This window comes from Bos indicus x Bos taurus, chromosome 14 (assembly GCF_003369695.1).
Source record: "Bos indicus x Bos taurus breed Angus x Brahman F1 hybrid chromosome 14, Bos_hybrid_MaternalHap_v2.0, whole genome shotgun sequence".
Lineage (NCBI taxonomy): Eukaryota > Metazoa > Chordata > Mammalia > Artiodactyla > Bovidae > Bos > Bos indicus x Bos taurus.
The window spans coordinates 58,682,850-58,697,383 of NC_040089.1; the positions used below are offsets into that span (position 1 = coordinate 58,682,850).

At 44.8% G+C, this 14,534-nt stretch overlaps 1 protein-coding gene across 4 annotated transcripts in view; it reads right to left on the minus strand.

Annotated features, from left to right (window-relative positions):
• The window catches only part of OXR1 (oxidation resistance 1), a 565,559-nt gene extending 552,273 nt beyond the window's left edge, over positions 1 to 13,286 (minus strand). For 2 of the 4 annotated variants that reach the window (XM_027561321.1, XM_027561320.1), the window contains exon 1: positions 13,107 to 13,179. The gene's annotated coding sequence lies outside the window, so the exon portion shown is untranslated. Of the gene's footprint in view, positions 1 to 13,106 lie in introns of all 4 variants that reach the window. The other 2 variants (XM_027561325.1, XM_027561322.1) reach the window with 2 other exon arrangements.
• Between the last annotated feature and the right edge of the window lie 1,248 nt (positions 13,287 to 14,534).

Genomic DNA, 14,534 nt, shown 5'->3' on the forward strand with positions numbered 1-14,534 from the left:
AACCAAAAGCTCCCCATTTCCCCCTCCCTGCAGTTCCTGACAACTACCATTCTACTTTTTATCTTCATGACTGTCTGAAGTACCTTCAACAGTCAAGGAAGAAAACTATTTGAGGTACCTTAAACAGTCAAGGAAGAAAAATGTAATCATATAAGAATTTGTCTTTTTGTGACTGGTTTCTTTCACTTACATAATGTCTTCAAGGTTCATCCATGTTACAGCATGTATCAGATTTCCCTTCGTTTTTAAGGCCATATAATATTCTATTGTATATATATAATATATATATGCCACATTTTGTTTATTCATTCATCTATCAGTAGACACTTGAGTTGCTTCTACCCCATGTCTACTGTGGCTAATGCTATGAACACAGGCATACTCTTCTTATCTACCCTTATTTGTTCTTCCCGCGTTCTGGCACAGGTGAAAGGGTTCATGTCCCATATCTCCTTAGAGGGACTCATCCTTCTCTGATTTCAGTTCACTTGCTTATCTTGTGAGTTCAGTTCTTGATGGGCCCCAGAGAAGTTAAGATTTTGTATATTATTCAGCTTTTTCTCATTGTGATGGTGGGAGTGATTTCTTGGGGCTTTCTCCATCTTAAGTGGAAACTAAACTTCTGAACTTTATTTCATTTTAAAAAATAACGAAATAGTGTTGGGAGCAGTGGGAAGATAGAAGAATAAGATGGAGGGATGTTACTAAAAGAGATATTAATGCACATCTTCTATATTTTATAATTTAGGGAGTCATCAGACAAAAGCAAATATCAAGACCTAGAACTCTTATGTATTTAGGAATATGGAAGTAAACACTGGGGGGGAAAAAACTGGTTGTTTCCCATGAAAAGGAACTGAAGATGGTGAGCACTGGAGGAAGAAACTGTTAGTTACATCATATGCTTTGTAGAAAATTTTGATTTTCTAAACATGCACATGTATAAAATTTGTTGAAAAGCTTAAAATTTTTTTCAGCATTATAACTGATTACCCAAGGTGGCAAAATGAAAAAAAAAAATCTCCTTTTTCTTTTTGAAACCTGGGCCCCGTGACATGGAGAAAACAATGGAAAAATAATTATATAAATTAATATGACATTCATTCTATCAATGTAAGAACCTACCTTGAAAGCCAGAAAAGCAATTTTGAATTGCTTTTTTTAAATTAATTTATTTTAATTGGAGGCTAATTACTTTACAACATTGTAGTGGTTTTTGCCATACATTGACATGAATCAGCCGTCGGTGTACATGTGTCCCCCATCCTGAATTGCTTTTAAAAAAGCAGTTTAGGAATACACATTATCTAGGCACTGTAAGCAATGCAAAGCCATGTTTATATGCACAATTTCCCCTTCCTTTGAGCCAACAAGTATCTTGTGAAACAATTCAGGAAGGGAGGACTCTTACACAGAACAGCTCATCCCAGATGTCCAGAGTGCCAAAGTGTGCCAGAAAAGCAAGGAAGAAAATCCAGACAGTTGACTCATAGGAGAACTCTGACACAGAAATCTCCAAGTCTCAATCATCCATCTATATTACCTTCTTGCTTTTTAAAAATATCAAACCATTAGAAATTTCACTGTATGAATTTTTAAAGGAAGCTTTGTGTCATTATTTTATTTGGAAACTAGCACTTAGCATGAAAGAAGATAAAATTGAAAACAATAAAAACAAGATACTTTTATGAAACTTTTGAAAGCTTGGCAACTGAAGCCTACTCTATTTGCAAAAGGGAGATAAACATGTATTTGAGATACTAGTTTTAACACTGGCACTGAATTGAAACTTCCTCCTTGCCTTAATAACAAACACTGAAAGACAACAAACTCAGAATCTTTTCAATTCAATCTTTTCAGTTCAATATATATCCATACAGCTCCCAAAGTCATCTCGTGTAGAATCAGTCACACTGTTCCACACGCTGAGAAACACTTCTTTAGCCAAAGTCCCCTCCAGGCTTCACATTAACAGATGAATTTCAGAGGATCAGGGCTACCTCTCTTGGCAAAGACAGCCCAGAGGAGGACACAGATTAAGGAGAAAAATCACTCCCCATCTCCAACCCTATTTTTAAGATGGTAAAAATGAAACGAAGAGGGGAATCACATATGAACAAGGTAGGTAATCCTGGATGTCAGAAGGCTACAGAGAAACCGTACGACAGAATATGCTGCTGCTGCTGCTGCTGCCAAGCCGCTTCAGTCGTGTCAGACTCTGTGCGACCCCATAGACGGCAGCCCACCAGGCCCCGCCGTCCCTGGGATTCTCCAGGCAAGAACACTGGAGTGGGTGACAGAATATGACAGGGCTGATGATGATCAGGGAAGCACTCCAGGTAAACAACTTGAACATATATTTGTAAAGTAGATGCTGATGAAACAACAAATTCACTCAACAAGTAATTATTGATCTTGTGCTATGCCAGATACTATACAGGTTCCTGGTTTGTTCTTTATCACCACCGTAGTAGATCAATGAAATATCTATCTATGTAATAACTAGAGTCTATGGGTGCCATGTTCTCTTCTATTGCCACAACATATAATAATGCTTTGGGGATCACGAATGTCCTATATACTCCTAGAAGAAGACAATTTTAACATGAAACGTGGGGGCAGTTATCAATCTAAGCTCCCTGCATACTCAGAAATCTCTTCTATCTCTTCCGTAACAAATATGATGAGCTTCTGCTGAATGTTTCCAGAGATAGGGACTCCTGAACCACACTCATACAAGATTGTTCTCTCGTAGAGAAAATCGGCATCTCTGGAATTCCCAGCCATAGGTCCTAGTTCTCAAGCAAGCAATAAAGATGAAATCTTTCTTCCTTTTGACATTTGGAAGCTCATTTTATATTTATCTTGGACTCCTCTTTGCCAAGTTTATGGTCTGTAGTTCAAAAAACTGCTCTTACAAAGCAAACTGTTTTTCCATTAGTTCTCCAGCAGACACATGATCATCTGAAAATGGGAGCCTGAAACCAGGCATGATACTTCATACAGAGTTTATAACAGAGAATAATAGGATAGTACCCCTTCCCACTATTCAGATATCGCTGTGTGCATGGCTGTTTACCCTATCCACATTACATTGGCACTAAGTTGGATAGTCGGAGAAGGCAATGGCACCCCACTCCAGTACTCTTGCCTGGAAAATCCCATGGATGGAGAAGTCTAGTGGGCTGCAATCTATGGGGTCGCTAAGAGTCAGACACGACTGAGCAACTTCCCTTTCACTTTTCACTTTCATGCATTGGAGAAGGAAATGACAACCCACTCCAGTGTTCTTGCCTAGAGAATCCGAGGGATGGCGGAGCCTGGTGGTCTGCCATCTCTGGGGTCGCACAGAGTCAGACACGACTGAGCGACTTAGCAACAGCAGCAGCAGCAAGTTGGATAGTATCCCCTCAAATCTCATGTTCTTCCTGCAATCTCAGAATGTGACCTCATTTGAAATTGGGTCATTACAGATGTAACTGTTTACATTAAGATGAGGTCATAGGGGAACAGTGCAGGTCCCTAATCCAATACCACTAGTAGCCTTATGAGAAGAGAAGCGACACAGATTCACCATGGCGGAGGGAGTGGGAAAGACGCCATTTGACACTGGGGCAGAGACTAACATGATGCCTCTGTAAACGGAGGAACACCAACGATTACAGGCAGCACCAGGAGCTAAGGGGAAGACATGGAACAGATTCTCCCCCAGAAAGCTTTAAAGAGACAATGGCCCTGCCAACACCTTGACTACAGGCTTCTATCTTCTTGAACTGTGAGAAAATAAACTTCTGTTGTTTTAAGTCATCCAGTGGATGGTAATTTGTTAGAACAGCCTTGGAAAACTGACACAGTGGTTCTGTCTCGCACATAAATAACACACTTCTTTTTTGTTTTTGTTTTGTTTTCCTTCCAGTAATTGATCATCACTGAAGCCAGTTTTTCCATCAGGAATCCATGTCGTGAATATGAGTATGTCTGTCCAGTATTATCTAGTCCCCTCTTTCCACTAGGGGTGGATTACAGATTATGCCTTGGTAGCCCCTTGGGTCCATAAGCACAGGGGTGGTGAACTGCCGGTCATGATACCCTGTTCTTCCTCTGAACTTGTTCCCAAAATGCAAGTCCGTGTGCCTGATGCACAGCGAGGCCAAACAATACAAAACATCAGAGTTCGGAGTAGAGAAAGATTTACTACAGGGCCCTGCAAGGAGATGGGAGGCTCATACTTTAAAAACCCCGAACTCCCCAAAAGTTTTCAGCAAAGCCCTTTTCTAGGAAAGGTGAGGAGGGGTGTGGTTAGTTGCTGCAGACATCTTGTGTCAGATTCCTTTGTTCTTGAGGTCAGGTAATGATGCTCCTGTAAATCTCTACGGAATGAATATTATTCTCTGTTCTGATTAGGAAGGGTCCGGGTCCCAGGGTACAACTTTCATCCTCCAAGGTCTGGGTCCAGGCTAAGATGAGACACAGCTCAGTTGGCAGCAGGTCCCTCAGGGCCAAGTTCCCAGACCCTACCCAGCGGTCATCACTGAGGGAGCCAGGTGTCCAACCCAACTGGCTCTCAAGCTCCTCAGGCCGCACAAACTGGGCGGAGGCAGGTCCCACAGGTTGTGACCTGCAGACTCGCTGCTATTAGGTCACAAAGGAGAGGATAGGCGAGACATTCATGGCTGCCATCAAGGCCTGAGCCAAGGCCAGTGGGCGGACACAGCCTTCAGCCTATTCCCTGGGCCCTCCAGCTCACCCACTGGCCCAAGGCCTGGTGAGCTAGAGGGTCTTGGGGAAAGGCTGGGAGCCACCTCTTATCTCACTCTCTATCTCAGGATCAACACTCCACCAACAGTTGAAGGAATCCCCCCACCAAAGGTTGCTCCTTGACAGCTGGCTGCTTGTGGGCGGGGCCTGCTTCGGTGCTGACCAATGGCTGAGCAAGACTCATTGCCAGGTAACAGGTAAGGAGTAATGGCGCACAGGGAAGGCAGTGCTCTCTTTTTCTCTCTTTCTGGCTCCCTCAGAATTCTAAGTCTTAAGCACAGAGTCCCAATCATGGAAAAAGGCTAGAGTTGACTTATTCCAGCACCAGGCTATCGTTTCCAAGGTCTCATTCTTCATCATTTCCTTGATTCCATAAACTCTTCCAGGACCATACACTGAATCCCTTTCTGTTTAAATAATCCAGAATCAGTTTCTATTTAATTCAGTTAAGGAGTGCTGATAAATTACAAGACTGAAGCTTTGAATTTTGTTCTGTTTTGTTTTATTGCTGATTGGATTTTTGACTTACCACTACTAGTAGGTTCCATTGAAATTTCAGCTTCATTTCATTCCCTTCCACAAAATAATCTAATTCGGTCAATACTTTTCCATGTATAATTGTCTGTAATGGATTTATTACTGTGTTTTGCAAGCCTCTATGCCTCTGTCCAGAAGAGGAAGCTGATGGAAAACTTACAAGAAATGAATGCACAGTTCCCACCTGGACTACTAACAACCTTTTCACTCTCACTCCCATTAACAGTGAACTAGTCACATGGTTCGAGCCCTAAATCAGGTCCAACTGGAAGCTAAATACATATAACAACCCATGTTTTACTCAGTTACACATCCATGAAGCCTCTCTTTTTATTCCCCTCTCAAGTCACTTAAAATCAAGTTTTCTGATTCTTTATGGTGAATATATATGAACAAATTCAAGTTTAAATAGTTACTTTCAAGGGCATAGCTGAAATATGGTGAATTAGCAGCGTACAAGGACAAAGAAGGGTGCAGGCATCATGCTAAGATCTTTACTTGCTTATCTTACTGAATCATCTCAAGAATCATACTCATAATCCGGTTAATGTGATTTGCAAAAGATAGGAGAAGCTGGAAAGTCAAGTTATTTGTCCAAGTTTTCACAGCTAGTGACTAAAACATGGAGATTTGAATTCAAGTTTGAATGATTCAAAAGGGAATGTTTGTTCAAAGTTGCCATCTGTCCTGGCTTTCAATTTTAAGTCTTTCATTATCGAAACTGATAATATATCTTTACCATGAGTTACAAATAAGACAACATACATAAAATACTTTACAACTCACAAAGTATTTCCAACACATGCAGATTTTTACATTTTCACTGAATCTGAAACTCTTCAAGGAACCACAACGGCAACAGCACTGATTTAAAACAAAAACAAAACTATTAACTTAGCAACAGAACCATCAACAAGGGCCAATATTCAATTTTGTTCACTCCAATTAGGAAAAAATAAAGATATCATTTTGATCATTTAAGTGAAAAGTTGAGTTGAGCTCTTGTACAAATTTAATTAGAGATCCACTTATGCCTTTCTTAATTTGTCTATAAAAGACCTTTATAACAACTGAAATGAGAGGTTCTTGAGTTGAATAACCATTTTTAAATAAACAGAATAAACATGGCTTTAACCAAGAGAATAAGTGTGCTCTTAAGTGGAGAATGTTGGGATGGAGACTCTATAAATAGACTCAGCTGAAATGATGTAGCATAACCTTCGGCAAATCACACCATAACCCTGAGTCCCCAAGGCCCCATCAGTCAAAAAAGGACAACAGCCCACTTCACCTTCAAAACCCCATCCTAACTATGATCCACTCCCAGGTCCTTTTCCACCTCAGTTTGCTCACCAATGGCCCCACTGCTTCCCCATCCTGGACAGTAACCATTTAAATTTCAGCTTTAGAAGGACACATAAGCCCATCACCATCACTATTGACAGGCACTTGGCTTTGAAAATATTTCCTCTAACCCTACAGTGAATTCTATAGGAGAAAAAAAATTCTGTTTCAGAGATGAGAAAATTGGAGCACCATGAGGTAATTAAAAAAAAAAAAAAAACAAGCTTCATCTAAAGTCACAAAACTCCTAAGGAAGAGTGCCAGATCAACTCCCTGGACTGCTATACCTGTTTTCTGCTACTGGGTAGTGAGTGTTCTGGCTCATCCATTGGTCTTTTCCAAATACATCAAATTGATTCACAAGCCAGGCTGCAATGCTAGTTCAAATCAAAACTGCTGAAATCATGTTTCATAATCCAGAAGACTAAGATCTATGTTTGTTCAGTGGAGTCCCAGACCAATGTCAAGTACCAGGCATGTTTGTGTGTAAAAGAAGCTGCTTCCAGCACCCGTAACTGTGCTCCCAATGACAAACAATATATCTCTTTCAACTCTTTAAAAGGACAGAGACAGCTCTAAACCACAAAATTAGAAGGGATTGTGTCAACCAACTTAGCCCAGTATTCAGATTCCAAATGATATCACATAATGAATATTCCAGAGATAGAAGAGACACACTCTTTATAAGGCTGAAAGCCTTGGGAAATCTTCTGGGCTATTTGCTTCTTCAGATGAATAAGCATTTATGAACGAAGGTAAAACCTTCCACAGGTAAGGTTACCTTGCTAATAAGGTAAAATGAAATTAAAAACAGAAACTCTCTTTGCCTTTGCTATAGCATAAATTTCAAATTCTTGCCTTTGTTGTTCTCACTCTTGAATTCAGCAAGGGCAACATACACTGTTCAATAAAATGTCCAGTCCTTACACTGTCCTTCTTTGAACTGGACAGTAACTGACCTGCCTCAATGACCACCAAGTTTGTTTACAGGTAAGAAGCTGCCATTAGTCCACTCCCCATTCCCAACACGTATACTCTGAGAATTTAAAGCCTAGGTAGTGCCTAGTGCAGCAGGGATGCTCAGCTCTGTAATCTTTGCTATTTGTTTCATCAAAATAGTCACAGGATACACTCAGTTTTTGAAAGTGAGCCTTTGTTGCAGTTTTATTAATGAAAATGATCTGCAATTCTGCTTCACTCTAACCATCTGTACCAGCCAGCCCACTGCCTCCTACTATGGCTATTAAATGCATAAAAGGGCACACATCAGCTCAACAAGTGTCTGCGGGAAAAGAAACCATCTCTCCTTGCTCAGATGTCAAACAAAATCAATAACTATTTCCAAAAGAAAGGAAGAGGTAGACAAGAACTGACCCCTTTCACCTCAAATTGCTTGCTCCCTCCTTGTCTGATCTATAGAGAAACCCATGTAACTGCTTCTCTCCTATTGTTTTTTTTTTTTACTCCTTCTGCATTTCACCAAGGGGGTCTGAAGTATCAATATTTTCAAGAAAAGGCTATATATATCTCTATAGCCTCTTCAAATTTAATGAAAATGAATACCTATCTTGTGTTTCTTTGTAGAGACACACTTTTAGAGACATACATGAAATACATATACATTACTCTAAATAAACGTGGTTTTGCAAACCAGTTGCAATGCACAATGCAGCTCAGCATTGAGTTCAAGTGGCCAGAGGAGAGCCTGCTAGTGTTGAAATTACACAGGCTCGCTGAATTTACAAAGAGTATTATCATTGGTTCAGATTATTTTATTGAGGCTTCACAGAGCCCATGAGAAGTGCCCTTGATCAACACCAGTGTGGCTCATAGTGAAGTTCTGTTTTCCTCACTTCTTTCCCTCTTGTCTTCGGGAAGAGGAAGCCTTCCTAAGATCAAGAATATGCAACTAAACAAACAACTGAATAAGGCAATTAAGGGCTGCAAGCAGAGAAACTGAGGTTGCCTTTGTGGAAAACAAGGGCTCTCCCCACCCAATATTTTTCCAAGAGACAAAGCTCTGTTCCTCTTAGAAGCAGGAAACAGTTGTTTGCGTTTGTACACACAGGAGTGAAGGAGGGGATACTGACTGCCCCAGAGACTAAGCAGGAGGCTCTTCTACTGTGTGAATTCCTGAGGGACTGAGGGCTGGTGACAGCCAACGATGGAGGGAATGGTTATTATAACAAGAAAGGAAGTAAGCAGCCCTAATGAGAATCCCTTTAGAATGAATTCTGAAACCAATCAGCCAACCAACAGAAGCACTGTACAGGTGGAAGTAGACAGAGGGGAGAGGGTGGAAATGCTGACCAAATCTCTTCAGTGTCATCATGACCAAGGTTTTGTCTAACAGGTGTTCTGGTGTTCTGAGTTCCTGCACGTGGGCCATCTTAGAACAGCGCCTGATCTTATTACATCTATGAGTGTAAGCTATTGTTCCTCCTCTCCAGGCAGTGTATTGTACTACAGGCCAGAAAGGTTTGCCTCTCAATACATGCCTTGTTGTCGATTTAAAACTGAAACTAAATCCATGAAAATTATATGGGATTCTTACCTTTCTGTGTGGACACCTACAAACACTAAGGTTTCATCTGGGAACATTTCATGAGGCTTCTAATAAATGTTCAGCTAACATTTTCCTCTGGTTCAGTTCAATTCCTCACTATATGAAGAATTTATTAAATTTAAAATAAATTAATATTAATTAAAAATAAAAGCTATGTATTTTTAAAAGCAATCACCAAATTCAGTGAAAAAAACTGCAGTAGAACAGTTTTAACTCGTTATCAAAAAAAAAAAGCTTACTCAGCTCCTATACATACTATATGGGCCTTTCAGACATTCCCAACCTATTTTAGGACCTCTTTTTTGAAGGCTGAAAAGAAGTTCTGCTAAAAGTAAATCTCTTTAATTTACTTCATTTAAAGCAAGTGTTTTTGTAAATGGGGAACAGTTTGCAAAGACAGTCTCTTAATATTAACTATTCTTGATTTTTCAAGGTAGACTTCCAATGAAAACATGTGAAAGCATCCTGACAGGAGTAGCTTTCCATTCTAATCACACCTGTTCTAAGCCAGGGTTCCTCATCTTCAGTACTACTGACAGTTGTGTGTGTGTGTGTGTGCTCAGTCCGACTTTTGTGACCACATGGACTGTACCCCGCCAGGGTCCTGTGTCCATGGAATTTCCCAAGCAGGAATACCGCAGTGGGTTTGCCATCTCCTTCTCCAGTGGATTTTCCTGACCCAGGGATTGAACCAGCATCTCCTGCATTGGCAGGCAAATTCTTTACCACCATACCACCTGGGAAGCCCCAGTTGGATAATTCTTTGTTGCGGGGACAACTCAGTATATTGTAGAACATTAGCAACTTCCCAGGCCTCTGCACAAACGATGCCAGTAGCACCCCTCCCCATCAAAGTGTGACAATCAAAACATCTCCAGGTACAACCTGTGTTCTTTGGGGGGCAAACTTGCCCCTGTTGAGAACCAAAGTTCTAAACCTATCAGTAATATCTATTCCCTGGAGTAAGAGAAAGTGATTTCTCTTTTCCCACTTTGGTTAATATTTCTCTCACTCATTATTCTGCTTCATCAAGCCATTTCACTTTTTTTTTTTTTTTGGTAATGTCTTTACCTTAGGGCTGCAAAGAATCTGTTGATTATTGATTATTTCCTAAAGCAAACCTGAATTTAGGTAACAGTTCTCCAGGAAAATTATTGTCAAGTTAGACTTCTGAAGACTAGGAATCAGTCCAAAGGTACAACCCTTTGTATTTCAAATGCAGGAAGTTTGGAGTTAAGGAGAGAAGGGTTTTCTCATTTCATACTGAATTTAGCATTATATAAGTGAAGTTTTACCTCCACACTCATATAATATCTTCAGATGCCTAAACTCTAACTTTACTTGATATCCTAATCAATTTGCCTAACTCTCCTTTCTCCATGACTCTCCAGCAAAAAACAGACAAACATATTTTGTTACATCTATTTGAACAGCACTCTGGGGAGAATTAACAGGCAAAATAATAGTTTATTCTACCTTCACCACATGTATTAACAATAATCAATGAAGAAAAAACAGTGGTAGAAGCAGAAAATGACAGTATATGTCTTTTTATTCAAACTTCTCACCTTACAGATATCCAGAATCATGGTCATATTTCAAAAGGTATATTCCAGTAGTTACTAGAAACTGGCCTAGCCACTGTCACAGGGAATAAGAGGATACATCCCTGCCATTAGAAGCTTGTTGGTCTTTCTGCTGTGTCCCTCCAAGGGTCAGTGATCACCCTGCAAGACTACCCCTCCTATGGTCCTCATCATTTTTTTAGAGTTCCTCACTTCCCTTCCTCTGAGTTTCCCCCCTGCAATTTGGATATTCAGAATTATTTCTGATGACTGCACACACCGTCTTAGAGCCCAGTCTGCAGAGACATCGGCAGACAGTAGATACAGTTCCCGCTCCTCCTTCTTTGAGTCCCTCCACAGATGGTACCAGTTTCCAGAGTTGACTTCATCCTCGTTTTTCATATTTGGTGAAATATGCCACTCCCGCTCTGCCGCCCCCTTCCCCTCTAATTTCAGATCTGTACATTGCAGAAGCTTCTTCCTTTCTTGAGGTCGGTGGGTAAAATATCTACTCTTCAAAGAGGTGCTTTAACATACAGCTTTTTTGCCCTCAGAGTTGGTTTAGTCTACTAATCTAGTCATTTTTCCTTTTTAAGTTACGATTTAATTACCTGTGGGGAACTCAGGGGAGACCCACCTCCGGAGAACCAGTAAGTGCCACTCTGTCCAATTTTCTGGACTCTAGCTATTTGGAGCCATCACTTGGGGTCCGCGGGGCAACATCACAGAGTCACCTGCAGGGGCAGCAGAGCGAACTGCGGAACCCCCCGCCCCCGCCCCAGTCCCCGTGAGTGACGCCCCAGAGAAAGAGCCGGGGGGGATTCGGGAGCCCCTTTAACCACCGGGATTCCTGGGATTCCCTCTGGCAGAAGACGGACAGCCGCGTCCTCCGGGTACCGAATCGGAAGACAAGACCTGCATCAGGTGTGGGGGTGTGCAGGAGCCGGGAAGAGGTTAGAGAAGAACATCACTGGATGAGCAAAGAATGTGACCCTAGGGAAAGGAGGCAGGAGAGACGCGGGAAAGCACGTTTCCTTTAATCCCCTCCCCGTGCCGCCTGTGAAGCCCTGGATCTCCTCGTCATGGAGACAGACTGCAGCAACACAGGCGACCCCGGGCGGGCAACACGCACACTGGCGCGCGCGCACACGAACACTCACACGCCCCGCCGCGACTTGCACACTGCAGACTTCTGCCTGACTTCCCGGCCCCGAACACCGCACCTTCGGGGCGAGACCGCGGGCTCCTGTGGCCCAGAGGAGAACCCCCAACTTCCACACACACACACATCCCCCGAAACATACACATTCAGATCCTGCTTTGTACGCCAAGGGTGCTGGGAACCACTTAAGGGAAGCACGGACAGCTCCCCTGCAAACGACTACCTTCGCGGTTGCCTGATCTGTCCAAATCTACAAACTCGCCTTAAGCAAGCCGCCCGGTAACCAAGCCAGGTAGGAGATGAAGGAGGAGCTGGCTTGCAAATGAACCTCAGAGAACCGCTACTAAGACACTATTCAGAGGACCACACGTAGCAGCCTCCAAGCCTCTCCTGAGCCTTTTGGTCCCAACCCTGGCTCCATTCCTCAGCTCGATCGCTGCACTGTTCCCCTCCTCCCCTTCACTCAAATACCCCAGCGATTTTCCAGCTGGCCCTTCCGGGCCACTTTCTGCATCCATCCTCTCTGCTCTGCCAGTTCCCAACATTTGGCCCCGCATATTCGCTGCAAAGACCTTGATCCAAGGCTACCTCTCTCCATCATTACACTGCCCTGATCTGGTACAGATTCCCCAAATTATTACAGTCCACTTGCTTCCCGAAGCAGACGGCCTCTTCCACCGGCGTCCTTTGCTCTGGTTCAAATCCGCTTTCCACGCGCCCCACTTTCCATCCACCTTCCCTCCCGCCGCTCCAGCCAGGACGCGCTCACCCTCTCCTATGCCTTCCACACTGGGTTTTCACGTCGCTCCCACCTTATCCCCCGGGGACACCCTTCTTTCCTTCTGAGGCTGTTCTCAGCCAGGAGCCCGCATCCCAAACCCAGCCTCCCAAGCCGGCACCAGCCCGCTTCCTGGCAGTGCGGTCCTTCCCTCTCCCCAAGTTGGCCCCCTTAGCCTCCAACCGGAGTCAGTCCGGCCCTCCTGCTTTGCCGGTCCCCCGACTCCAACATCCTAGGGGTCATCACTTTCAAACTGGCCAAAAGGTTGGCCGAGGCGCCGGGCACCGGGGGCAGCGGGGCCAGCCGGCTCTCCGGGGCACCAGCCGCGCCTCCCGCCAGGGCTTCCCCGGGGGCGCCGGTCCCTCGCCCCACCGCCCAGCCACCTCACAAACTTACTTGCGGGTCGCCGGGAGGGGGCTGCGGTGAGCTGCGGCGGGCCCGGCGGCGGCGGCGGCGGCGAGTGCGCCCCTCTCGGCGGGGCTGGGCTGCGCGGCGCCGGCGCTGCGCTCCTGCGGTCGCGCGGTGGACGGGCTCAGCCTGACGCAGCCTGGTTCTGCCCCCGCCGCCGCCGAGGCCGCCGAGCGCTTCCAGACATGCTCAGTTTCCAGACCTGCCCGCGTGGACGCTACCATGAGCGAGAGGCGGCGGGGGAGACAGAAAGGAGGCGGCCGCCCGCCGGAGGCTACCACGCCGGAGGCCGAGGGAAAGGGGGGGCGACGCGCCACTAAAAATAGGTCGTGCGGAAGCCGCGGCTCGGGTTTAAAGCGCCCCCCCCCCCACCCCACCCCAAGGCCGCCTTGGCGCTCGCGCGTTCCCGCAACCGGGGACTGGGGACCTGAGCGCGCGCGTCCTACTAAGTCCCTGCCCGCGCTGGGAACCCTACCCCAGGGAAAAACCGAGCTCTACGCCCCAGCACCCGAGAGTCTTCGCCGGAACGAAGCCCCAAGCTTCCCCGATTTCGGGCTGCAGCCTGTCAGGCAGCCCGAATTTCAGGCTCTCGCCAAAGAAATGAAAGAAAGTTGGGTTAAAGCGGTGGAAAAGCTCCGTGACAGCGAAATTAAGACTTCTGAAAGAAAACTTCAAGTTTTTTGGAATGCTTAGTTTTGCTGGAAGGAAAAAGGAGGAAAGGAGGGTGATGATCCACGGCCGGGAGAGGGGGCTCTGGAAAGAGCATGTAAAAATATAGAATTCTTTTCAGGGCGTCTCTAACTCCTCATTCCATAGGATTTTGCATTGTTCGCTGACATCCTCCCTGACCTTGCTGCTGCTGCTAAGTCACTTCAGTCGTGTCCGACTCTGTGCGACCCCATAGACGGCAGCCCACCAGGCTCCCCCGTCCCTGGGATTCTCCAGGCAAGAACACTGGAGTGGCTTGCCATTTCCTTCTCCAATGCGTGAAAATGAAAAGTGAAAGTGAAGTCGCTCAGTCGTGTCCGACTCTTAGCGACCCCATAGACTGCAGCCTACCAGGCGCCTCCGTCCATAGGATTCCCCGGACAAGAGTACTGGAGTGGGGTGCCATTGCCTTCTCCGACCTTAGTGATTTTGTTATTCTTGTAATCTGAACTGTAATTTCTTTCCCGCACGTTTTACCTCCACCCTTCCTCCCTCAAACCGACTTTACATGCAAAAAATGAAAGGACGCACACTGGTGACGGGTAGATTCTGACACCTGAATGGAAACCAGCCAGTTGGACGCAGGGAGGGCTCGGTACTGTTGACCAGTTCGGCCAGAAAGCATCCTGAGGTCTCCTGAGTATCCAGGTCTTTCAAACCTTAAGGTCTTAGAACCGCGGCACCTGCAAAAACACCTTCCCCGCTCTT